Source organism: Bubalus bubalis, chromosome 8 (genome assembly GCF_019923935.1).
Source record: "Bubalus bubalis isolate 160015118507 breed Murrah chromosome 8, NDDB_SH_1, whole genome shotgun sequence".
NCBI lineage: Eukaryota > Metazoa > Chordata > Mammalia > Artiodactyla > Bovidae > Bubalus > Bubalus bubalis.
The window spans coordinates 15,883,989-15,911,875 of NC_059164.1; the positions used below are offsets into that span (position 1 = coordinate 15,883,989).

The 27,887-nt window shown below is 41.4% G+C and overlaps 1 protein-coding gene and 1 pseudogene across 13 annotated transcripts in view; both read right to left on the minus strand.

Annotated features, from left to right (window-relative positions):
• ICA1 (islet cell autoantigen 1) overlaps nucleotides 1-27,887 on the minus strand; it is a 164,749-nt gene that overhangs the window by 64,758 nt on the left and 72,104 nt on the right. The window lies entirely within an intron of this gene.
• Nucleotides 15,033-18,718, minus strand: LOC112586446 (annotated as a pseudogene).

A 27,887-nucleotide genomic window follows, 5' to 3' on the forward strand; every position in this document is an offset into this window, starting at 1 on the left:
GGGCAAAGCAGAAGAATGGGACTCTTGTCTTTTCCTTCTTGAAAACTTGAGTAGAGACCCACTACTAGGCTGTCTCAAAGTGAAATTATTAAGCAAATGCTTATTATCTCTGAAATTCTGGTATGGGTGTTACATTTCTTCCTAATTTTTACTGTTGGTAAAACATAAAGTAGTAAACAATGAATTAAAGGATTACGTTGACAGAAGACCATTCTTCTAGAACAACCAGCAGAACTAGCATTCAGGATTTTTCCCATTTTTATTTTATTTATTTATTTTAGTCTTTATTGAATTTTCTATAATATTGCTTCTTTTTTATATTTTGGATTTTTGGCCATGAGGCAAGTGAGATACTAGCTTGATGACCAGACATCAACCCCCCTGCATTGGATGGCAAGGTCCTAATCACTCCAAGGGTAAGTGTTAGTCGCTAGGTCTATGTCCACCTCTTTGTGACCCCATGGACTGTAGCCCACCAGGCTCCTCCGTCCATGGGATTCTCCAGGCAAGAATACTGGAGTAGGTTGCCATTTCCTTCTCCACAGGATGTTCCTGGCCCAGGGACCGAACCTGGGTCTCCCACATTGTAGGCAGACTCTACCGTCTGAGCCACCAGGGAAGCCCCGACCTATTTTTAAAAATGCTTTGTCTTTAAAATTTTTGTTTTTGTTGTATCATGACTTTTACTTTTTTCACTTTTGTGTTACATAGGTCTCTTAGAAAGACAACTCACTGTCACTCCGAGGTTGGCACTGTAAATAAGAAGCCCCACATGAGAGATCATATCCCTGGACGGTTTATCCCTGTCTGCATCACCACTCACGTCTTTAAGACACAGCCCCTGAATAAGAACACTGGCATCTACAGGGATTTGCCGTGACATGTGCCTAATTTTCCAGGGCACAATGAAGATAGACTGGACCCATTAGCCACAGCTTTCCTAAAGCCTTCAAAGGGGAAACAGTGAAGAAAAGGAAGCTACAACTTAGCCTGATTTACAAGATTGAATTTGCTTTTTCAGCTCGTGGTCTCCTATGGGGAATTAGGGGAGATCAGTTTAGCAGTCATCGAACAGAGACTAAACCTAAATTTCCCTGTGCTCCTAAAAGTCCTACCCAAGAAAATGAAGATTGTATCTTGACTGTTTAGCATCATTCTGAAAACCTCTTTCGTTGTACATTTGTTCCCTTAAAGCCTGTTCTGCCCTCCATCGCCACCCCTTACTGTCCCCATCGACAGCTATGGGGCTATTCTGCAGCCTGAGCGCTGTGGCCGTATCAGCATACAACCCAACAGAAGACACACACACTGATGAGAAGTGGAGTCTGTAGTGTGAGTGTGAGCTCAGCCACTCAGTCGTGTCTGACTCTTTGTGACCCCATGGACTCTAGCTCACCAGGCTCCTCTGTCCATGGGATTTCCCAGGCAAGAATACTGGAGTGGGTTGCCACTTTCTACTCCAGGGGATCTTTCCGACCCAGGGACTGAACCCGTGTCTCTTGTGTCTCCTGCATTGGCAGGCGGACTCTTTACCTGGAGGGGGTTAGTTTTGGTGCACTTCTATATATTCAGTTAACAAATAGTTACTGAAACTCCTGGCAGTGTGGTAAAGTGAAAGGGTATCCGGTCTGGGGTTAGAAGGCCTGAGTTCTACGCATGAATCAGACACTCCTCAGCTTTATAACACTGGGCAAGTTATTTAACATTTCTGAGATTCTGCTACTAGAGATAAAGCAGGATGAGATAAATAACAGAGAGAATGGATATCAGATATTTCTTTAAAACTGCGGCATTCAATGCTGTTAGGAGTCACATGTAGGGTCCTATGCTTAGCACAACACAGGCCCGTTATGCACCTGCTCACTTTCTGTCTCCGTGCCACATTTTGCTAATTATCACAATATTTCAAACGTTTTCAATGTTGTATTTGTTATGGTGATTTGTGATTGGCAATCTTTGCTGTTTCTACCATGATTGGCTGAAAGCTCAGATAATAGTAAGCATTTCTAATAAGAAAGTAAAATAAATAAAATAATAAAATATTAATAAATCATAAAATAATAAAGTTAAGATATGCACATTGTGTCTTTAGACATCATTCCATTTCACATTTAATAGACTATAGTATAGTGTAAACATAACTTATATGCACTGGGAAACCAAAAAAATGTGTGCGACTCACTTACTTCAGTATTTGCTTTATTGCTGTGGTCTAGAACTGAACTTGTAATACCTCTGAGGTCTGCCTGTTCATTAAGGCTGGGTACAATTTCTAGGTTCCAGGAGGATCAGATAAAAAGGGCACACACTGCCTTTAGCTCCAGCTGTACCTCTTATCAGTAAGATGCAACATGCTCAACAGGGAAAGGACTCCACTCTTTACTTTGAAATAATAGCTGAATTCATATCATGGTTTTTTGGTTAAGAGGTGAAATAGAGCAGAAAAAGAGGAAATTTGCTTTAATCATACTTCTTGGGGAATATATCACGATATAAAACTCACAAGATGGCTTTCTCTCTTCCAAGGCTACTTATAAATAATTCCTTTATAATAGATTTAGGTTGGAAGAAATAATTCATACTTGAAAAAACCTAATGACCTACTGTGGATTAAATACCTATTGTGTGTTAAACAAAGAAGAAGATGAAGAAGATAATAAAAGTCACCTCGGAGGCAGAGGGGTGAGATCTATAAACCACCTTTAACATTATTTTAAATATTTTTTAACATATGAAAGAAAATGAAAAGAAAAAGGGGTAAATGAAAAGAGTTCTATTCTTTTTTGGTTAAAAAAGATAGAAAAGGCTCAAATTCAAATTTAACCAATACTATGAGACAGTTAAAGCTGGCATTTAAAATAAAACTCAATTTAACCCTAATTTTTTAAGAATTATAACTGAATATGTGATGTACCCAATGCAGAAAATACAGAGCAGACTTAGGAAACTTTAAATCAAATGATCCATCATGCATCCATTTATTCATTGATGAGTGACTATGATTATGCAGTCATTCTCAAAATGTGCCTCCTAGAGCAGCAACAGGGCCACCTGGCAGCTTGTGAGAAATGTAATTCTTGGGTTTGATTAGTGGACATTTGATCCCGTCCAAAAAGTGCATGGAGACATTTGGTTAGTATCAAAAGGTCCTTAATATTTGGTCCTCCCCACAATATTCATGAGCTTATTTAGTCCATGCCAAGTGGTCCTTTATCTGTTCCTTTCAAAACTGTTCACACTTAGAAAAAGTCCTTGGGTTCAAACAGCTCAGGTCTGTTGAAACGTTTGGTTTATAGGATTAATACATAAAACACTACCATTGGTTTTATTGGTCTAGTAGCAATGTTGTGGCTGTATTGACAATAATAACCCTTCTTGCCTCAGTAGCCTAGTTGGTAACAGAACACAGAATTAGGTAGAGGGGTCAAGGTTCAAATTTTGCAGAAGGGCAGGATTTATATTACTATGTGTACTAAGGAAGAATCCTGCAGGTTAGGGAAACGCAGAGGGCAAGTCGAAGGTGAGGTCTCACGATGCATGGTGCATTAATATGTCACTAAACACCTGGCTGAATGTGGCGGGGTCATTCAGGCTGAAGCACGAAAGGATGAGCTCCATCAAGCCACGATGTAAAATGGAAGAGAACATGATGCTGTGAACACTGTACAGTGTCTTGCTTGTTGGGAAGGAATGAGAATAGTTGTGGCTCTTCTACCACATAGTGTGTGCATTCTCAGTCACGCAGTTGTGCCCGACTCTTTGTGACCCCGTGGACTGCAGCCCGCCAGGCTCCTCTGTTCATGGGATTCTCCAGCCAAGAATACGGAAGTGGATTGCCATTTCCTCCTCCAGGGGATCTTCTCAACCCAGGGATTGAACCCATGTCTCCTGGACTGACAGGCAGATTCTTTACCAATGGGCCACCTGGGAAGCCCCTATTATATAGTAGTCAGGGGTAAAAGCCATCATGAAGGGGGATACCAGAGATTTAATTAATCCACCTACAACTATCTTATTGCCCAGGATTAATGGGCAATGTTTCTCTTGAATCAGTGTCATAGAGGTACCATCTTGTAGACAGCAAGAAGCATCTGCTACTATTTGGAGAGATTTTAGGGGGTATGGCTCCCACACTTACCCACCAATTGGTATGGAGTGCCACACCCTGGGCTGGTGCCTACCCACTGGCTAGTAACCCGGCCAGGCTGAATTGGGTGTTCAATCCATAACACAGTAGTAAGGCTTCCCCTATCACTGAACCACTGATCACTGCTCAGAAGTCTACAAAAGAAATAAACATCCCTTCTCCCGTTGCTTCGCAATATGACATCTTTATTTAAAAACTCTCAGCAGAATATAGCATAAATATTATACTCACAAAAAGAAAAGCCAAGGCTACATAATAGTGGCTTCTGTTACCATTTCCATTCCTTTAACAGAGATAGGACTAAAAAGGTACTGGTGCTGTGAAAAGAAGAGAATCTGCAATGCCCCATGGACAAATGGTCAGGATTTAGATAATACAATCATTCAAGATGAACAGAAAAACTTCAGCACAAGTTTTGTGCTGAAGGAGAAGTAAGGAAAAACCTGAATCAGTTAAAATGACAGAGAAGAACCAAATGCAACACCATCACAAGTACTTTGAAGAATTCTCTGATATTCATGATAAACAGGTCTTGCAAATGCTACCAGAAAGAAACTCATTAAAGAGGCAAGTAAATAAACAGAATTCAAAACAGACATCAGCATCCAAACCAAACTTTATCGCATGTAAGTGAAATTCCAGAGGAGTATAAAGTGATCATGGCACCCCACTCCAGTACTCCTGCCTGGAAAATCCCATGGACGGAGGAGCCTGGTAGGCTGCAGTCCATGCGGTTGCTGAGGGTTGGACACGACTGAGTGACTTCACTTTCACTTTTCACTTTCATGCATTGGAGAAGGAAATGGCAACCCACTTCAGTGTTCTTGCCTGGAGAATCCCAGGGACGGGGGAGCCTGGTGGGCTGCAGTCTATGGGGTCGCACAGAGTCGGACATGACTGAAGTGATTTAGCAGCAGCAGCATAAAGTGATCAGATGCAGAGAATCAGTTCTTATGCACAATTCCATTGCTAGAGATGATGACAGAATCCTGTTTACACACCTTGTGATAATATTTTGATATTTAAATGCTGCTGCTACGTCACTTCAGTCGTGCCTGACTCTGTGCGACCCCATAGACAGCAGCCCACCAGGCTCCCCCATCCCTGGGATTCTCCAGGCAAGAACACTGGTGTGGGTTGCCCTTTTCCAATGCATGAAAGTGAAAAGTGAAAGTGAAGTCGCTCAATCGTGTCTGACTCTTAGCGACCCCATGGACTGTAGCCTACCAGGCTCCTCCGTCCATGGGATTTTCCAGGCAAGAGGACTGGAGTGGGGTGCCATTGCCTTCTCCAATTAAATTCTAGTACCACAATATTCAGGAATAGAGCCTTCAAGATGGCACCAACACTGAGCAATTACCTAGTGTGCATAGTGTAGTACTGGGTTATGTTACGCTGTTGATTTAGGCACTAAATGAAAAGGCAAGAAGACACAGTACCTCATGTGTACACACAAAACCTTGACATTAACCATTCATTGTGCATGATGGATTTCGAGGTTGCAAATATGAATACAATCTGACTGCTCCTATTAAATGCACGAATAAAAGGATGCTCTTTTCACTTTTCCAATCTTAAAAAATACCTTCTTTGAGTCTAACTTGTGAATATGTGACAATGAAAAGTAACACTAACTGTGCACTACTATTTGGGCCTTTGAAAGACATAAATGAAACTTTTGAGTACATTGTGGACAATGCAAAAGAAAATTTAGGTGACCTAGGGGGTTATGTTGAGGTGTGTTATGTCCATGGAAGGCTTGGCAGAGGCAGAAGATCAGACGCTCCAAGACTTCCGCCAGAAACTCTGACCCTTTTCACATCTGTACTGAGCAGCACAGGATAAACAACGCAGTGGAAGGTTAGCACTGCAGAGTTCAAAAGCTGGCAGTAGTACGCCGTCCTTCAATTTGAAGCTCTGTTGAATGTTAAAGGACAGGCAAGTGGTGAACAAGCTCTCACCCAAGTTTTTGCTGGTCACACTCAAATACGGCCACCAACTTCACCATGATACCAATAAAACTGAACGCATATAACTCAAATTGTTAACAGATCAATAATCAGGTCCACGTATACTTGAGGGCAACTGCTCATCAGCTTAACAGTAACCCTGCTGAACGTCACAACAAGGAAGAGTAAGAATAAAAGCAAAATCCAAAACTCGTCATGTTGTTGTTCAGTCGCTAAGTCATGTCTGACTCTGTGACCCCATGGACCGCAGCACCCCAGGTTTCCCTATCCTTCACTCTCCCTATCCTTCACGTCCCCCAGAGTTTGCTCAAATTCATGTCCACTGAATCAGTGATGCCAACCAACCACCTTATCCTCTGTCATCCCCTTCTCCTCTTGTCCTCAGTCTTTCCCAGCATCAGGGTCTTTTTCAATGAGTTGGCTCTTTGCATCAGGTGGCCAAAGTATTGGAGTTTCAGCTTCAGCCTCCGTCCTTCCAATGAATATTCAGGACTGATTTCCTTTAGGATTGACTGGATGCATCTCCTTGCTCTCCAAGGGACTCTCAAGAATCTTATCCAGTACCACAGTTCAAAAGCATCAATTCTTCGGTCAGCATTCTTTCTGGTCCAACTCTCCCATCCATACATGACTACTGGAAAAACCATAGCTTTTACTAGATGGACCTTTGTTGGCAAAGTGATGTCTCTGCTTTTTAGTATGCTGTTTAAGTTTGTCATAGCTTTTCTTCCAAGGAGCAAGCATCTTTTAATTTCTTGGCTGCAATCACCATCTGCAGTGATTTTGGAGCCCAAGGAAAAAAAAATCTGTCACTGTTTCCCCATCTATTTGCCATGAAGTGATAGGACCAGATGTCATGATCTTAGTTTTTTGAATTTGAGTTTTAAGCCAGCCTTTTCACTCTCCTCTTTCACCCTCATCAAGAGGCTCTTTATTTTCTCTTCACTTTCTCCCATTAGCGTGACATCATTTGCATATCTGAGGTTGTTGATATTTCTCCAGGCAATCTTGATTCCAGCTTGTGATTCATTTACAATAAAAATAATGTAAGTATAATTTTAACAAAGCTGAATGTATTATTTAATGAATCGTGGCCCAAATGTCTCAATGGACATTTTGGATAGGACCAATTGTCCTGCAAGGCTCGGGTCGCACTAAGACCTACTGAATCAGAAAGCACGATGGGGTCTGGCCATATTTTTATGTCTTCCAAGTGACTGATTGTGCTGCATGCTAAAGTTTGAGAACCAGCCTCCTGGAGTGAAAAGGTTAACAGTATGTTCTTCGAAGTCAGAGAAATTTGGGTTCAAATATTTTCACTTAGACTTACCTCCTCTGTGACTTAGAACAAGTCATTTAACCCAAGCATTAATTTCCAAAGTAATAAAAATGGTACCAAATTAGAGACATGGTGCCTTTCAGGGCTATTATTAGGATTAAATGAGGAAATACATACAGGTGGGATATCAAGTGTATGTACATCAAACACACAGTGCTTGATGCAGAGTTAAGCATTCAGTAACAGTACTCTTGCCTGGAAAATCCCATGGACGGAGGAGCCTGGTGGGCTGTAGTCCATGGGGTCGCTGGGAGTCGGACACGACTGAGCAACTTCACTTTCACTTTTCACTTTCATGCATTGGAGAAGGCAATGGCAACCCACTCCAGTGTTCTTGCCTGGAGAATCCCAGGGATGGGGGAGCCTGGTGGGCTTCCATATATGGGGTCGCAGAGACTCGGACACGACTGAAGCGACTTAGCAGCAGCAACTGATGCTTGCTATTCTTCTAGGCATGGAAGGCCCTGTGTTCAATACTGTAAGAAACACTGCTCATCAGATGCAGCTTCTTTCTTTCACGACCTCAGTCTGCAAAAGGAGCTTCACTAGCTTACAAATAATCATGATACAAAGCAGAAAGTGTTAGGTGGTAAGAGAATGGGTCCCTTACCAAGGTGTGAGGCAGTTCCTTACATTAAAGACATCCTAACGGAACTTGATGCAACTGGGATTGGACAACTATTATCTAAAACTTTCCTGGGTATTTTATTATTTAAATGAAAAGCTTTTGGGTCATCATTTCCTGTTATAATTATCAAACTGCTTTCATGGGTACAAAAATAAATAGAACACCTAATTCCTATAATACTTCTCAGGAATAAGACAGTATAAAAAAGACTGCCACAATTTCATATCACATAATAACACGCTTATTTGGTTTCTAACTTTCATCATTCCTACCCTGGAAATCTCTCATCTATTTCCTCCTTTCCATTTTAGCAGCTTACATAGAGCTACCAAAATAATGTTTCCCACAAACCGCTTTACCAGAGTCACCTCCTTGCTTAGGAACCTTCATAATGACATAATTTCCTAAGGTCAGATACAATGTTAGACAGTCAAGATTCAAGCCTGAACAATTATCTCCTACCACCTTTTGGAATCACCTTCATTAGTATTATTTTAATAGTGAGCATGTAAAGAGCCAACTCACTGGAAAAGACCCTGATGCTGGAAAAGACTGAAGACAAAAGGAGAATGTGGGCAGCAGGGAGATGGCTAGACAGCATCACTGACTCAGACATGAATCTGAGCAAACTCCAGGAGACAGTGAAGGACAGGGAGCCTGGCGTGCTGCAGTCCATGGGATCACAAAGAGTCGGACATGACTGAGCGACTGAATAACAACAACAACAGAATGGGGTAAGGGTGGTAGCCTGTCAGGGATTTTTGATAGAAGCGGTTCAGGGATTATAGATACAAGTGAGCAAGAGGTAGCTAGGTCTTAAGAAGCATTTTGGGGGGTGAAGACCTTTTTTATATGAGGGAATAGCACAACTATTGGCAACCCAAAGGGTCAGGGCAGGGAAGGCTCCGAGGAGAGGAAGAGAGAGTCTTTTAGGCAGTGGCTCATCAGGGCAGGGAAAAAGGCAGGATTGAGGACAGTGCTCATGGGAATCAAGCCTCTGGTTTTGGCAGGCCCATCCCCTGCATTCCACCTCCCAGTGATTCAGGAAGCAAGGAAAGACTCCCCCAGAGAGGCCCAGGGACTAAGCTCAACCGTCAGAACAGTGGATGAAGAAGCCATACTTGATAACCAGGGAGAGGCGAGAATGAAAGCAAAAACCAAGGCAGGAGAAAATCTGGGAGGCCCCCCGCTTTGAGGAAATCTTCATCAACTTAGACGCCGCCCTCCCGACCACCCTCATAATACCCTGTGATCATCGCATATAACACTCATGTTACAAGCATTTGCTTAGACATTTGTCTCCCCTACCAAGCACTCAATACTCCGAGAGGAAGGATCTATATGATCTGAATTCCTTCAATGTATCCCTAACAGCGTGCGTGTGTGATAAGTTGCTTCAGTCATGTCAACTCTTTGCAACCCCATGGACTGTAGCCCACCAGGCTCCTCTGTCCAAGGGATTCTCCAGGCGAGAATACTGGAGTGGGTTGCTGTGTCCTCCTCCAGGGGAACTTCCTGACCTGGGGATCGAACCCTGTCTCTTATGTCTCCTGCATTGGCAGGCAGGTTCTTTACCACTAGTACTACCTGGGAAGCCCACACTTAGTCTGGAGTCTGGCACACAGTCTGAGTAAAATGCCAGTGAACGAATGAAGGAAGGAAGGAAGGAAGGAAGGAAGGAATGAAATGAGGATAGACCTTTGATCAACCATACCAAAAAGATGTTTTTAACTCATTTAGTCCAATCCCATTGTTTTGCAGAGAGATTCAAGGGCTTGCAAGGCTCTTCAGTGCTGGGGGAGAGAGGGCCTTAGAGCTAGAGTTGTACCCTAACCCAGCGCACTCGGCCACCCTTCCTCCTCGTCTCTGCCCTGCTGGGAGCATAGAGGCAGTTTCCACAGACATTCTAATGTTTGTTGGCTCCTTGTTGGGAATGCACAATACATTCTCCCATGGAGACAGTTTGTTTTTTTTTTTTCTTTTTTCTTTTTTTATAAATGGTGGTTCGGTTCCCAGGCCAGGCCACAAAAGCCTATTTACCCCATAGCTGAGCTCAGCTATAAAACCAGCGGTAGCTCGGAGGCCTCACTGAACCCCCAGCTCTGAGTCCATAGTCTGGCGGGCAGGTGGGCAGCTGGCTCTGCAGGGGGGGAGGGCAGAACTCCCTTGAGCAGACCAGGGGCATGGAGGGGGGGGAGGCGCGCTGGGCAGGGGGGCTGGGCAGGGGGCCCGGGCGGGCGGCAGCTGCAGGAGTCTAGGCAGCCTCTGAATGCCTTGGTGGTTCTTAAGTGGATTGTTGGTAAGTTGGGAACCGTCTGTACTTAGAAAGGCAGATTTCAAGAGGTAGGGGATCCTATTTCACTTGAAGGCCCACAGTAATGAGGGTTCTTTATTCGTAATGAAGCAGCCACTAATTGGAGGGACAGGCTCGGGAGGCCTGTCGGAATTTTGTGCTCTTGGATCAGAACTGACTAATATTATGCAGTAGCCAGGCAACCCCTCACTTCTGCATAAAATTCATATAAAAATCCACCATGAAGTGCCTATTTGACATTCACTGTTTATTATTAATAATGATAATAACAGGGTGGCTTATATACAGCCTGAAGCTGAGAAAGTGAATGAATTCTCAGTTTCCTCAAGTTTCCCCCCTACCCCCAGCCAGATTAGGAACATTTGGAAAATCCTTACACTGAGAGTGGGCTGAGAGCTTTCATATTTACCCTGAGGAGACATGGCTCTGGTTTCTAAGGCTCATCCAAGAGATGATCTCTTTCCTTCCTTTGCTTCCTCAGAGGCAGAAACACTCCATAAACTCATAAATGTTGTAAAAGCAAATGTAGGGAAAAAAAGAAGAAAAAAGCAAATGTACGAAAAAAAGTGTTAGTGGAACTGAGAAAGTTACAGTGGGTGAATCAATTATAACAGGTAACACTGTTAGCCTTTCTGGGCTTAAGGAAATGGGATCGACTACACTGGAGTGTTCTGGTGCCCCCTGGAGGATCCTAAAACCTACCCAAACTGGTTATTTGGTATCTTTCTTCAGAGGTCCTAGAAAATCCTACCGAGGCAATATTTCCTCTCCCAGGCTCAAATCAGCTCAACCTGATTCAATCACACGCAGGGGAACAGAGTAGGAACTAAAACTAACATTTGAAAGGTTTCACCCACCATGCGTTTATCGTGAGACTGTAGGTTTTTGGATCAACCACAGAATCTATTTTTGGTTTGTGAAGTTTATAAATCTGACAGTGCAAGGTTCACAGTGACATGTGCAATCTCTCAGTTCTTCTGGGCTGAGTGTTTAGTGAACAAGGAAGCTTGCTTCTGTGAACCTTGCTTTGTTTTGCACAGACAGCCTGGAGAGTTAAACATTTAGCTTCTAAAATTTTACTGCACTGGTGTTCCTCGGGGACGTGACTCTAGTGGAATGATGACTAAACGGCCATCAGAGTTGTTTATTCCATAGCCACAGAGCAGTCAGCAAATGTGAGGAACCATTATCTGACTTCAGTAAGCTCCAATAATCTAGCAGAATTACAGCTGCCCCTCTGCCCTCCCCTCCTCCAATTTATGTGAGAATGACTGAAATCACTGTCTTGGTGCATAAGGTGGCTGATACCAGCTAACCCTAGACCATCACACCTGAAAGACGCAGACCAGGTTTTACTACAGTTGCAAAGACATATGCTTGCACTTCATTGTGACTCCTGCAATCATGTTTTAAAAAGTGTGTGCTCAGTCGTGTCTGACTCTTTGCAACCCCATGGACTCCAGGCTCCTCTGTCCATGGGATCCTCCAGGCAAGAATACTGGAGTGGTAGCCATTCCCTTTTCCAGGGGATCTTCCCAACTCCAGGGATCGAACCCGTGTCTCCTGCATCTCTTGTATTGGCAGGCGGATTCTTTTACCACTGTGCCACCTGCAACCATGGTTACAATATAAATACGATATTATATGCAGAATTAATAGTCACTTTTCTCAGTGCCATTCCATCATGCTAATGCTTAATTTCTTAATTTGAATAACATTATAAAGGAGTGTACCAAAGTTCAAACCATGAAGTCATCAAATATAATTTCAGACTTTCAGAATAGTTGCAAGAATTCTTTGTATTCCTAGATACACTTCACCTAGAGTCTCATAATGCTAACATTTGCTAAACTGTCTTTTCTTTTTCTAAACTCACATAAATACACATATTTTTCCCAAACTGTTTAAAATGTGGATTATAATGTTCCTTTATTACTAAGTATTTCAATGTGCATTTCCTAAAAATAAGGGATACTCTTATGTAAACTTGTCAAAATCAGGAAATTAACATTGAAATATTATCTAATCTATAAAATCTTACTGAGATTTTGCCCAATGTCCCAATGATATTTTTTAGAAAAAGAAAGTCTAAAATCACACACTGCATTCAGTTGTCATGACTTTTCAGTCTCCTTTAATCTGATGGTTCCTGAGTCTGTTCTTACACAGGCCAGGCATTTCATAGAATGTTGCACATTTTGAATTGTCCTTTGTGTCCCTGTGATTAGATTAAGGTCACACACCTCTGACAGCATAATACAAATGTTACTCTGGCTTCTTCTCTATGTAGTATATTCAGAAGTGCATAATGGCCCCATTAAGAGCAATGTAAACCTTAACCTTTTGGTTAGGATGGTGTTGTCACGTTTCTCCACTTAGTTACTACTTTACCCTTTGTAAATAAAAGGCAGCTTGCTGCGATATATTTGGAGACAATGCAAATATCCTAGTCTTAGTTTGGTTCAGTTCAGTTGCTTAGTGGTGTCCGACTCTCTGCGATGCCATGGGCTGCAGCACGCCAGGCCTCTCTGTCCATTACCAACTCCCAAAGTTTACTCAAACTCAGGTCCATTGAGTCAGTGATGCCATCCAACCATCTCATCCTCTGTCGTCCACTTCTCCTCCCACCTTCAATGTTTCTCAGCATGAGGGCCCTTTCAAATGAGGAATCAAGTGGCCAAAGTATTGGAGTTTCAGCTTCAGTATCAGTCCTTTCAATGAATATTCAAGATTGATTTCCTTCAGGATGGACGGGTTGGTTCTCCTTGCAGTCCAAGGGACTCTCAAGAGTCTTCTCCAACACCATGGTGTAAAAGCATCAATTCTTCAGTGCTCAGCTTTCTTTATATTCCAACTCTCATATCCATACATGACTACTGGAAAAACTATAGCTTTGACTAGACGAACCTTTGTTGGCAAAGTAAAGTCTCTGCTTTATAATATGCTGTCTAGGTTGGTCATAACTTTCCTTCCAAGGAATAAGCATCTTTTAATTTCACAGCTGCAATCACCATCTGCAGTGATTTTGGAGTCCCCCAAAATAAAGTCTCTCACTGTTTCCATTGTTTCCCCATCTACTGGCCATGAAGTGATGGGACCAGATGCCATGATTTTCGTGTTCTGAATGTTGGTTTTTAAGCCAGCTTTTTCACTCTCCTCTTTCACTTTCATCAAGAGGCTCTTTACTTCCTCTTTGCTTTCTGCCATAAGGGTGGTGTCATCTGCATATCTGAAGTTGTTGATATTTCTCCCGGCAATCTTGATTCCAGCTTGTGTTTCATCCAGTCCAGCATTTCTCATGATGTACTCTGCATATAAGTTAAATAAGCAGGGTGAAAATAAACAGCCTTGACGTACTCCTTTCCCTATTTGGATCAGTCTGTTGTTCCATGTCCAGTTCTAGCTGTTGCTTCCTGACCTGCATGCTAATTTCTCAAGAGGCAGATCAGGTGGTCTGGTATTCCCATCTCTTTCAGAATTTTCCACAGTTTGTTGTAATCCACACAGTCAAATGCTTTTGTGTAATCAATAAAGCAGAAGTAGATGTTTTTCTGGACCTCTTGCTTTTGTGATGATACAACGGATGTTGGCAATTTGATCTCTGGTTCCTCTGCCTTTTCTAAATCCAGCTTGAACATCTGGAAGTTCACGGTTCACGTACTGTTGAAGCCTGGCTTGGAGAATTTTGAGCATCACTTTACTAGCGTGCGAGATGAGTGCAATTGTGTGGTAGTATGAGCATTCTTTGGCATTGCCTTTCTTTGGGATTGGAATGAAAACTGACCTTTTCCAGTCCCGTGGCCACTGCTGAGTGTTCCAAATTTGCTGACATATTGAGTGCAGCACTTTCACAATATCATATTTTAGGATTTAAAATAGCTCAGCTGGAATTCCATTACCCCTACTAGCTTTGTTCTTAGTGATGCTTCCTAAAGCCCACTTGACTTGGCATTCCAGGATGTCTGGCTCTAGGTGAGTGATCACACCATCGTGGTTATCTGGGTCATTAAGATCTTTTTCGTATAGTTTTTGTCACCTTTTCTTAATATCTCTTGCTTCTGTTAGGTCTATACTGCTTCTGCCTTTGATTGTGCCCATCTTTGCATGAAATGTTCCCTTGGTATCTCTAATTTTCTTGAAGGGATCTCTCGCCTTTCCCATTCTACTGTTTTCCTCTATTTCTTTGCATTGATTGCTGAGGAAAGCTTTCTTATCTCTCCTTGCTATTCTTTGGAACTCTGCATTCAAATGGGTATAACTTTTCTCCTTTGTTTTTCACTTCTCTTCTTTTCTCAGCTATTTGTAAGGCCTCCTCGGATAACCATTTTGCCTTTTTGCATTTCTTTTTCTTGGGGATGGTCTCAATCCCTGCCTCCTGTACAATGTCATGAATCTCTGTCCATAGTTCTTCAGGCACTCTATCAGATCTAATCCCTTGAATCTATTTCTCACTTCCACTGCATAATCATAAGGGATTTGATTTAGGTCATACCTGAATGGTCTAGTGGTTTTCCCTACTTTCTTCAATTTAAGTCTGAATTTGGCAATAAGGAGTTCATGATATGAGCTACAGTTAGCTCCTGGTTTTGTTTTTTTCTGACTGTATAGAGCTTCTCCATCTTTGGCTGCAAAGAATACAATCAATCTGATTGCAGTATTGACCATCTGGTGATGTCCACGTGTAGAGTCTCCTCTCGTGTTGTTGGAAGAGGTTGTTTGCTATGACCAGTGCCTTCTCTTGGCAAAACTCTATTAGCCTATTCTAGTCTCAAACTTTCATCTGTTAGTTGTAGCATTCACGATGATTCTTGCTTATAACAATTATTTTTATGATGACTTGGCAGAAGGTGATTTTCTAATTCCATCATTCCTTCTACATTTTTTAGTGCATTTTCTATTATACTAAAGCTTTCCCTTCTTCATTATTTGTTTACTTGTTCATTCATATTGGTGTAGCACATGGAGCCTTTATTCAGTAGTATTAAATTTACTATCATTATTTACTTAAATTAGTATTTTGTTTGTTTCAATTGTTTATTAACTGACCAAATTACAAAAATAATCCTGGTAGATACCTTAGGTCATCCTTCTAATAAGCCTGTTGATCTGGTTTTCCCTGTTGCCAGCATCTCCACCTTCTACAAAATGGGTCGTCTTTTTCTTCATTTCACCTCATGGAAAAGACAATTTAAAGGGACACAGGAAGTTGTTTGCTTCTTTGAAATGTTTTCCAACGGTACAGATCTCATGAATCAGATCCTCCATGCAGATGATTCCGTATTTCCCAAGAGATCAAGCAATCAATGTGTTGTCTGTCAGGGCAATTCACTTCTTGTTGCTTTTGCCATAACCATGCTTGTAGATCGATTCATTTACAGACTTCGGGTTTGGGTACCCCCATGCAATGTATGGCTCCACAATTCTCAGCATGTTAAATGAAGCCTTGTTGAGCTTCACAAAGGTGCCACTGAAGATCTGCCAGAGGTGAAGGAGTTGCAGCACCTTTTGAACCTTGGGGCTCACACCGTTGATACCTCTGATCCTGACAACAAATGCCAATTTGGGTTCTGTGGGTACATAGAAGTTGCCGGCTTTTTGTGCCATCCTAGCCAACTGAATTTTAGTTCTGTACATCTGCCTGTATTCCTTGTGGTAATGCTTAGCTTTTTCATAGATAGGCTTCCTCCCTGCCTTTCGAAGCATCTTTTGGGCTAACTTCTTTCTCAGGTGCTTGATCTTAAGCTCTGCGAAATTCTTTCGCGTTTTCTTAAGGGTTTCTGGCATAGCAGGAACCTTCTTTTTCTTCTCTTCTGCACCCTCCATAGTTCCAGCCAGGAAAGAGCTTAAATTAGTATTTTGATGATTACGTCATCCCAGATTTGGTCAACTGGAGTTCCTTAAAACTGGATCCTCTGCCATTCTGACATATCCCTATCATAAGCACATTCTTACTTTGGGGCATAACAAGGTTCTAATACGTCACCTGCCTCAATCATTTCTTTGTGGACTATATATACCCTATTCTCTACTTCCTTTTAAGTGGAGAATTTGGGTGTATAGAAACAAAGATCTTGGCTCGAGGTGTGCTCACTGCAGCTGGGGTGCAACTGCTTCAACTGCCTTCTCAGAGGACAGAGCTGGGGAGTGTTTACACACACATATAGACAAATGTGTCATATACACATACACTCATGTGCACAATAGAGACTGTAATCCATGCAGATCTGTATCTAGTTCCTACATGTGTATGTGCATATGTATATACATGTATTAGAACTCGAGTTCACACCTATATCTCCAACTCCAATCCAATACTGCAGAGTTTGTTCTATTTTTTTCTTTTACTCTGACTGCAGCTTCCCTCTCTCAAAATACAAAACCTGACTCCCACTATCCACAACTTATTTGCTCATCCTTAGAACATACAAAAAATGATTTCAGAATTGCCAACCTATGCTTCTGCAGAAAGAGAGGTCTGCTAACTAGGGTTCAGTATCTGTTCAGAGTTATTTTGTTTTTAGCCCAAGAGCATGTTGTTGCAATACTGCATGCAGAGTTATCAGGGTTTGCTTCTTCGATCCCTCTTCATTGTGATTATATTACTTATTTGAAATTAAAATTTTTTCTTATCCTCTGTTTGGTCAAGTTATTTTTATCTTTCAGGAATGTTTTACAGTTCTCCTTATAAAGATTTTGCATATTTCATGTCAAATTTATTCTTAAGCATTTTATCTTCTTCGTGTGTGTGTGTGTGCGTGTGTGTGCGCGCGCGCTAAGTCTCTTCAGTCATGTTTGTGACCCAAAGGACTGTTGCTATTATAAATACAGTTTTCTCTTTGTATATTCTTGGATAGCTTGCTGCTTTCTGAAATCTCTTTTTATTTTATTTGGTTTTACCATTAATTCTTTAGGACTTTCTAGTTCCATAATTATATATATCATCTGCAAATAGAGACAGCTTCACTTTTCCCATTCTTATGCCTCTAATTGGTTTCTCATGTCTACTTGTATTGGCTAATATTTCTAGTACATTTTTGGATGATAATAGGACAACTGGTAATCTTGCTTTGCTTCTAATCTTAGTGGAAACAGTGCTAATGTTTCCCCCTTATGCTGGTCTTAAGATTAATGAATATTTATACTTGATAAAACTATATATTTTCAGAAAATGTCCATCAATTCCTTTTCCTTGAGTGACTTTATCAGGAATGAGTGTTGACAATTGTAAAAGGTTTCCAGAATCTATAAAGACAATTATATGATTTTCTTCCTCAGATCTATTTATAGGGCTATTAAATTAATTGATTACCTCATGCAGAGTCATCCTTATTCCTGGGATAAATCCCACCTGGTCATGGTATATTATTTTCTTCATGTATTATCAGATTCTATTCTCTAATATTTTATTTAGAAATTTTATATTCCTATTCGTAAGTGATACTGGTCTATAATTTTCTGTACTGTTTCTATCAGGATTAGGTACTGAAATTATATTCCCATAGTAAAAACAATTAAGAAGATTTCCTTCATTCACAATACTCTTGAATAATTTATGGAGCATTTATGGGACCATTTGGTCTTTGAAGGTTTGGGTTAATTTCCCTATAAAACTTTCTGGTCCTGGCGCTTTTCTTATTCTTTAATAACTTTTTCTATTTCTTCTAAGGAAGTTTTTTTTTTTTTTTTGGTATAAGCCAATCTAATTAAAGATCAATTTTGGTAAACTAATTTTCTAGGAAATTATTTGTGTATGTGTGCATTCTCCCTTTTTTCTTGAGTTAGGTAATGGCTTATATAATTAATTTATTCATTAGATTTACTGGGTTTTTTTTGTTCTCAATTTCAATGTTATCTTTATGCTTTTCCTTGTTTTGCTGTATTCTAGTTTATTTCTTGTTCCTTTTCTAGCTTTTTAAATTGAGAATTTACTTATTGCCCTCTTTAACTTCTATTAAGTGTTTAAGGCTTTGAATATTCCTTTGATCATTGCTTTATATGTATCCCACAGATTCTGTTATGTGGTATTTTTCATTATTATTTTCAAGAAATTCAATTTACGCAGGATCTTTTTGGTGAATGTTTCATGTTCACTTAAAAAAGTGCGAAGGATGGGGAGAAAGGACAGTTAAGGAGTTTGGGATGGACATGTACACTCTGCTGTATTTAAAACGGATAAACAATAAAGACCTACCATACAGCACACGGAACTCTGCTCAATGTTATGTGGCAGCCTGGATGGGAGGGGAGTTTTGGGGAGAATGGATCCATGTCTATGCTTGGCTGAGTCCCTTTGCTATCTACCTGAAACTATCACAACACTGTTAACTGACTATGCTGCTGCTAAGTCACTTCAGTCGTGTCCGACTCTGTGCGACCCCATAGACGGCAGCCCACCAGGCTCCCCTGTCCCTGGGATTCTCCAGGCAAGAACACTGGAGTGGGTTGCCATTTCCTTCTTCAGTTAACTGACTATACTCAATACAAAATAAAATGTTTTTAAAAAAGAAGAAAGTATATTTTCTGTCGTCTGAGTGTAGAGTGTGATATATATCCTTATCGATAATGCTGTTTAAATCTTCAACATGTTTACTTTTTTAACCTGATTTGTCTTACACTGGGAGTATTATGTTAAATTTTTCTATTAGTAGGTTTTTTCTTCTGTGTTTCCCTTTGCATCTCTTGTAAATTTTACTTTCTAAAAGTGGTTGCTGAATAATTTAGTACCTAGACACCCATAAATGTTTTATGTCCTTTGTAAATTTTGGCTTTTAGCGTTAAAAAGTGTCCTTTTTTTTCACCTAAAAGGTGTTTTTTTTTTTTTTAAAGTTATATAGATATTCTACATCTGCTTTCTTATTAACATTACTTCCACTTGCTTGGTAACTCTTTGCTTATCCCTGTATTTTTAGCCTTTATTAACAATTTTATTTTAGATACAGCATATAGTTGAATTTTCCTGGGTGAGTCCAGTGGAAAATCTTTTCTTTAAATAGGTGAGTTAAGCCCATTTACATTTATTGATAAGACTAATATGTTTGGTCTCAACTCTGTCATACTTTAGTTCATAATTAGTATAAGAATTTTATTTTATGTTTTATTTTGCTGTATTTTATTAGTCTTTAATTTGATTTCTTCTTTTGGTTTAGTGACACTATTCCATATGATACTATAATGGTAAATACACGACATTATACATTTATTCAAGCCCATATAATCTGTAACACAAAGAGTGAACTCTACTGTAAATGGCAGACTTTGGTTGGTAATGTATCAATGCTGGTTCATTGATTATGACAACTATATCACACTGATATGGGACCCTGCTGGTGAGGGAGGCTATGTGTTTGGTAAGGGAGGGCATGTGGGAACCCTCCATATTTTTGCTTCAATTCTGATGTACATATGGGCATTAATAAAAGTATTCACTGGGGGAAGGGTGAAAACAACAAAGATGGTAACCATGAAAACATGATAAAAACTATGTTTCAGATCCTTCAAAAATTATGTCTACCATTTTCCAACCACATTAAAAGAAAGAAGAGGAGCAAAAATAATGTCTTCCTTTTCAAACTGAGCATGAACCAACACTGTGGAGATATTTATAACTGAAGACCACAGCCAGCTCACCAGCCAACTGACCGCATTTCACACTGAAAAAAGCTGGAGAGCTGTGTCTACTTGGGGTATGGTGGAAAGTATACGCCAATCCAGTCTTTTGTGACAGTGGGCTCTAATATTTTACAGTCCATTGCAGTATTTAAATACGGTTTTAAGTTGTGCTAAACTATGTATATCAATTGTTCCCTTCATTAGGTGTTGGGAAAGAGCAAAGTCATAAATGATTAAGGAATTTGCACCATTGTTCACGTTTCCCAGTAAAGAAGTGGTCAAGCAAGGAGATGGCAAGACTGAACATCAACACCTTAGGAATCAGTGAACTAAAAATGGATGAGAATGGGTGAATTTAATTCAGATAGCATTATATCTACTACTGTGGGTAATAATCCCTCAGAAGAAAGGGAGTATCCCTCATAGTCAATAAGAGTCCTGAATGCCATACTTGGGTACAAGTACCGTCTCAAAGATGACAGGATAATCTTGGTATTCAGCATCACAGTAATCCAAGTCTATGCCCCAGCCATCGATGCAGAAGAAGCTGAAACTGGCCAATTCTATGAAGACCTATGACACTTTCTAAAATTAACACCAAAAAAAAAAAAAAAAAAAAGATGTCCCTTTCATCATTTGACATTGGAATGCAAAAGTAGTAAGTCAAGAGATAACCCGAATAACTGGCATGTTTGGCCTTGGAGTACAAAATGAAGCAGGGCAAAGGCTAACAGTTTTGTCAAAAGAACATGCTGCTCATAGCAAACACACTTTTCCAACAACCCAAGAGATGATTTTACACATGGACATCATCAGATGGCCAACACCTAAATCAGGCTGATTATGTTCTTTATATCCGAAGATGGAGAGGCTCTATACAGTCAGCAAAAACAAGATCTGCAGCTTGTTCAAATCATCAACTCCTTATTGCAAAATTCAGACTTAAATTGAAGAAAGCAGGGAAAACCACTAGGACATTCAAGTATGACCTAAATCAAATCCCTTATGATTATACAGTGGAGGTGATAAATAGATTCAAGGGATCAGATTTGGTAGGCAGAATGCCTGAAGCACTATGGACGGAGGTTTGTAACACTGTACAGGAGGCAGTGACCAAAACCATCAAAAAGAAAAAGAAATGCAAGAAGGCAAAGTGGATGTCTGAGAAGGCTTTACAAATAGCTGAGGAAAGAAGAGAAGTGAACGGCAAGGGAGAAAGAGAAATATATACCCAACTGAATGCAGAGTTCCAGAGAATAGTAAAGGGAGGTAAGAAAACCTTCTTAACTGAATAAGGCAAAAAAAATAGAGGAAAATAATAGAATGGGAAAGAAAACAGGAGATATCAAGGGAACGACTGAGCAACTGAACAACAATAAAGCAGCAAAAAGCCAAGAGGAAAAAAAAAAAGAGAGGTGGCATTGCAAGTTGCATTCTTCACATTGATTCCTTAAAGAACACAGCTTCTCAGTTCTGAGTTGATAAAGTATGGACCAGGTTTACTCAAAAAGCATGAACAATGGTGCAAATGCCTTTATCAATAGGACTTTGTTGTTGTTCATTCACTAAGTTGCGTTCAAGTCTTTGCAAACCCATGGACTGCAACACACCAGGTTCCTCTGTCCTTCATGATCTCTCAAAGTTTGCTCAAATTCATGTCAATTGAGTCAGTGATGCTACCTAATGATCTCATCCTCTGCCACCCTCTTCTCATTTTGCTTTCAATCTTTCCCAGCATCAGGGTCTTTCCCAATGAGTCAGCTCTTTGCACCAGGTGGCCAAAGTATTGAAACTTTAGCATCGGTCCTTCCAATGAATATCCCAGGTTCATTTTCTTTAGAATTGACTGGTTTGATCTCCGTGCTGTCCAGGGGACTCTCTCGAGTCTTCTTCAGCACCACAATTTGAAAGCATCAGTTCTTTGGTGCCCAGCCTTCTTTATGGTCCAACTCTCACATCCATACACAACTACTGGAAATACCATAGTTTTGACTATATGGACATTTGTTGGCAAAAGTGATCTCTCTGTTTTTTAATATGCTATCTAGGTTTGTCATAGCTCTCCTTCCAAGGAGCAAGAATCTTTTAATTTCATGGCTGCAGTGAGCAACCACAGTGATTTTGGAGCCCAAGAAAATAAAGTCTGTCACTGTTTCTATTTTCCCCCATCTATTTGCCATGAAGTGATAGGACTGGATGCCATGATCTTAGTTTTTTGAATGTTGAGTTTCAAGCTAGTTTTTTCCCTCTCTTCTTTCAGCCTCATCAAGATGCTCTTTAGTTCTTCCTCACTTTCTGCCATTAGAGTGGTATCATCTGCATATCTGAAGTTATTGATATTTCTCCCAGCAGTCTTGAATCCCACTTGTGATTCATCCAGCCTGGCAGTTCACATGATGTACTCTGCATGTAAGTTAAATAAGAAGGGCAACAATATGTAGCCTTGTCGTACTCCTTTCCCAATTTTGAACCAGTCAGTTGTTCCATGTCCAGTTCTAACTACTGCTGCTTGACCCACATTCAGGTTTCTCAGGAGACTAATAAGGTGGCCTGGTAAAAATTTTCCACAGTTTGCTGTGATCCACACAATCAATGGCTTTAGTGTAGTCAATGATGCAGAAATAGATGTTTTTCTGGAATTCCCTTACTTTCTCCATGATCCAACGAATGTTGGCAAATTGATCTCTGGTTCCTCTTCCTTTTCTAATCTCAGCTTGTACATCTGGAAGTTCTTGGTTCATGTACTGCTAAAGCCTAACTTGAAGGATTTTGAGTAGAACCTTACTAGTATGTGAAATGAACATAACTGTATGATGGACTGAACATTCTTTGGCATTCCCTTTCTTTGGGATTGGAAGGAAAACTGACATTTTCTAGTCCTGTGGCCACTGCTGAGTTTTCCAAATTTGCTGACATACTGAGTGCAGCACTTTCACAGCATCATCCTTTAGGATTTGAAATAGCTCAGCTAGAATTCCATTACCTCCACTAGCTTTGTTCATAGTGATGCTTCCTAAGGCCCACTTGATTTTACACTCCAGGATGTCCGGCTCTAGGTGAGTGACCACACCATCATGGTTATCTGGATCATTAAGATCTTTTTCATACAGTTCTGTGTATTTTTGCCACCTCTTCTTAATCTTGTCTGCCAGCTCCTTACAGTTTGTGTCCTTAATTGTGCCCATCTTTGCATGAAAGGTTCCTTTTGTATGTCTAATTTCTTGAAGAGATTTCTAGTCTTTCCCATTCTACTATTTTCCTCTGTTTTGCTACTAAAATTCATTAACTTTATACTAGAAACAAAGCATCATTTTGTCTTATTCTGGGGGAAATCCCTCTCCCCCTAAGTTTAACAGATGTACATTGGACATTATGGAGAAAATATCATGAAAAAATCCGTAATTGTTCTTGCCCCGACTTTGATGAGTCGGTTAAATCTAGTTTTTCCATAATCCCATATTTCCTTTCAGAACTTTTCCTTTTTGGTTGCTGGTGTGAAACCCAACCAGCAAATATACATCACAATCCACTCCTACCCACCCTGCCTTCCAAGCTCTGTTCACTATTATTTATAAAGTTAGTTGTCCTGAATTATTACATCAGTATCTTTGTCTCAATTTTTACATTACCAGGAATTTCTTTGGAGCTACTGATCCATGTTGTGTGAAGAGGCAGATATAGTGCAATACAATGGTAACAACAAGTACAAACTCAACAGATATAAGCTACAATGTATCAAGGGCCTAAAGAGACACATTAGCTGAGATATACTGCTACTGTCTTTGAAGCATAGATACACCTTGAAGAATGTATACAGATTTTAATCTTGACTTACACAGCAGTTACATCCTGACAAACTCTTATCAGGATAAGTTGAAAATATCCTCAGTCGACAATGCATTTAAACAGAGATGGATTTATATGAAATGGAGCAAGCTTGAGTCAGGGCCCCTTCAAAGACCTCACGCCTAATTTTGTAGGCTTTTTTTCCTAAAGAGAGTTCCAAATACTGTATAAGGCTGGACTTGTACAACTGGGACCAGGCCTGAGTGAAAGGTATTTAGAAATCACTAAGATAAACTGTTTCATTTTGCAGATGAAGAAACTGACATCCAACTCTGCTCAATGTTGTGTGGCAGCCTGGATGGGAGGGGAGTTTGGGGGAGAATGGATACATGTATATGTATAGTTGAGTCCCTTTGTTGTATACATGCAACTACACAGCATTGTTTGTTAATCAGCTATACCCCAATACAAAATAAAAAGTTAAAAAAGAAAGAAAGAAAGAAAAAGAAACAGAGGCCCAGAAAGGACAGCTTGATGAGGTCAGAATGTAGATGTCAATCATTAATGAAAAGGCAGCCTTCCTTGCTTCCCTGTAGAAGGGACTGCATTCTACCACTTCGTTGTTTAGTTGCCTCCAACTCTTGAGACCCCATGGAGTGCTGCCCGCCAGGCTCTTCTGTCCACGGGATTTTCCAGGCAAGAATACTGGAATGGGTTGTCACTTCCTTCTCCAGGGGATCTTCCTGACCTAGGGACCAAGCCTGCGTCTCCTGCACTGGCAGGCAGATCCTTTACCACCGAGTGACCAGGAAAGCCACCACGTAGCTACACTGCAACATAATTACCCCGACTGGACCCCACAGGCTCCTTTCAGGGAAACTGCCCTACTCACAGCCTCTGCTGAAGGAGTAACCACTGCCTGTTTCCGGAAGTGGAGTGGCTTTGTGGAGACCTGGCCTCTTATCCCCACCTCCATGCTGTCAACACAGCTGATTAGACCTGAGGTTGACACCAGACCCGAGGGAGTCATTCCATCCGGGTCAATAACCTGCGAGGTCATCTGGTATAAAAGGAACTCAGCTCAAACACAAAAGGCTTTGATGAACTAGGCCAGTCAAACTCTGTCTCCTTAAGTCTGAACTGGGGAATGTGGAAGGAGACAGACAATGAGCAGTGGGGAGACTTTGTAATAAGACCAGACCCAGAGAGTGGCTGTGCTGTTGCCAAGGAAGCCGCTGAGTTCTACTGCTGCGGGAGAGATGAGATAAGCCCGTTTTCAAACCCCAAGGGACCCTGTGGCTCTAGAGTCTTTGAGGTCTAGTTGTGTTGCTCTTCGTGGAAGGCCCGGTATGGGTGCTCTTCTTTCCGGCTTTGTCTTCGGAACCCCTAACCCCCGCTGACCACCACCCCTCAGAGAGCACCTGACGCTTGTGCAAAGTGCTGGCTCAGCAAAAACGCAACTTTCACATCTTGGAAAACCTGGACGGCCAAAGAGTAGGAAATGGCCTTCAAAGTGAGTTCTGAATTCATCTCTGGGGAGAAATTGCTCCTTTGACCTCAGGAAAGCACTTGAGTAGGTCTTTGATTATTCAGAAGCAAGAACATATACTGGAAAGGAGGCAGAAGGGAGAGAGGAGGAGCTAAAGTGCTATGCATTATAAAGTAATATATATATGAAGTCTAGAAAGATGGTGCCGAAAATCCTACGTACTGGGCAGCAAGAGAGACAACAGACGTAAAGAATAGACTTTTGGACTCAGTGGGAGAAGGAACGGGTGGGATGATATGAGAGAATAACAGCATTGAAACATGCATTACCATATGTAAAACAGCCAGTGGGAGTTTGATGTATGATGCAGGGCACCCAAAGCCAGCGCTCTATGACAACCTCGAGGGATAGGGTGGGAGGGAGTGGGAGTGGGGGGCGTTCAAGATGTGGGGGACACGTGTATGCCTATGGCTAATTCATAGTGACGTATGGCAAAAGCCATCCCAATAGTGTAATTATCCTCCAACTAAAATTCATTAATTAATTAAAACAAAAATAAAGTGAGTGCTAATCTTCCTGGTAGGTGGATTGTGTCTCCAGCACAGTTTCCCCTTCGACAAGTAAGACTTCAGTCCTCTCTGAGAACCTCGGGAGAGGGGGGCACAATGGGGCCCTGACACTCCCAGGTGGGAGAGTGAAGCCATCTCTGTGACAAGGGGTCCCGCTGGGTCTGGAGGAGAGGGGCATCCTCCAGAAGTAGACTCTGAAAGTATCCGTATCTGGAGTGAATTCCAGCAGGACTCACACATCTGCATTCTAACTCTCCTCCCTTACAGGCCGGTGAGGGATACAGAAAGCAGCCAGGCAGACTGGAGGCTGACAGGCTGACTGAGGACACACGGGCACAGCAGACTGGAGGAGCACAGCATTCCTGGGGGTTCCCTGGGGTGCTTGGGCTGGGGCTCCTGGGAAAGGCCTGTACCTCCGGGAAAAATAGGGAAAGGGCTTGGAGCACCGTTATTTGATGGTTCAAGTGCTGTGTGACCACTATGGAAGTGAATGGGACATCTGGGTTTCACTTGGTTTTGAAGAATCTCACAAACATGCTAAGTAATTAAAATCACCATTTGGTGCCATCTATAAAAACAAAGGAAGAGCTTTCAGGCATGACTAAGTGCATGTGTATATATATATAAAGAATAATTATATGCAGCCATTTTTATTTTTTTTAAACAAGCCATCAGAGAATGGTTAAAACAGGTGTAAACAATTATGATGCATTTAGTGAATTAACACTACATACTCAAGAGGTAGAACTGCCTCCAAAGCTGCCTGAAGGACTGAGCGTTAGTCACTCAGCCCTGTCCAACTCTTTGTGACCCCATGGAGTGTAGCCCGCCAGGCTCCTCTATCCATGGGATTCTTCAGGCAAGAATACTGGAGTGGGTAGCCTGTCTCTTCTCCAGGAACCCAGGGATCGAAGGAGGGTCTCCTACATTGCAGGCAGACTTTTTACCATCCGAGCCACCAGGGAAGCCCTTGAAGGACTGAAATTTATTTCAATCTACTGTGTAACCATTCTGAGCCTACTGCGTTAGCCATTAGCTGGCACCTTTATGATTCCTGGGGGGCTTCCCTGGTGGCTCAGATAGTAGAGAATCTCCCTTCAATGTAGGAGACCTGGGTTTGATTCCTGGGTTGGGAAGATCCCTGGCGAAGGGATTGGCTACCCACTCCAGTATTCTTGCCTGGAGAATCCCATGGACAGAGAAGCTTAGTGGGCTAGAGTCCATGGATCTCGAAGAGTTGGACACGACTGAGTGACTAACACTCACTTTTCATTTTATGGTTTGCAGAAGGCTGACGCAATTCCAGGATCACAACCAGACATGATAACATCCAGGTATGTATAGGAGTGTTTTTGTTTTGTTTTGTTTTTTCTGGCTGTGCCATGTGGCCTGAAGACTCTTAGTTCCCCAATGAGGGATTGAAGTCTGGCCCTCAGCAGTGAAAGAGCAGGGTCCTAACCACTGGACCACCAGGAAATTCCCAGGCATGGCCTTTTTCTGAGTATCCTTCTTAGGAACAAGGACATTTTTCACAGAAGCCTCTTTACCAACATGATCAACTTTCTCTCACTAGTCAGAATTGGGTAACCTACAAATTATTGAACCAGTTAGTGTCAGAGAGAATGAAATTATCAAGACTGTCTCAGACCAGTGGTTCCCAAGCTTGTGCATTCATCAGAATCACCTGGAGGAGCTTATTAACACACAGGTTGCTGGGTCCCACCCCCCAGAACTTCTGATTGAATAGGTCTGATGGGGGCAGTCAAGAATTTGCATTTCTTGCAAATCAAAACCACTATGAGGTACCGTTTCACACCAGTCAGAATGGCTGCAATCCAAAAGTCTACAAGTAATAAATGCTGGAGAGGGTGTGGAGAAAAGGGAACCCTCTTACACTGTTGGTAGGAATGCAAACTAGTACAGCCACTATGGAGAACAGTGTGGAGATTCCTTAAAAAACTGGAAATAGAACTGCCTTATGATCCAGCAATCCCACTGCTGGGCATACACACTGAGGAAACCAGAAGGGAAAGAGA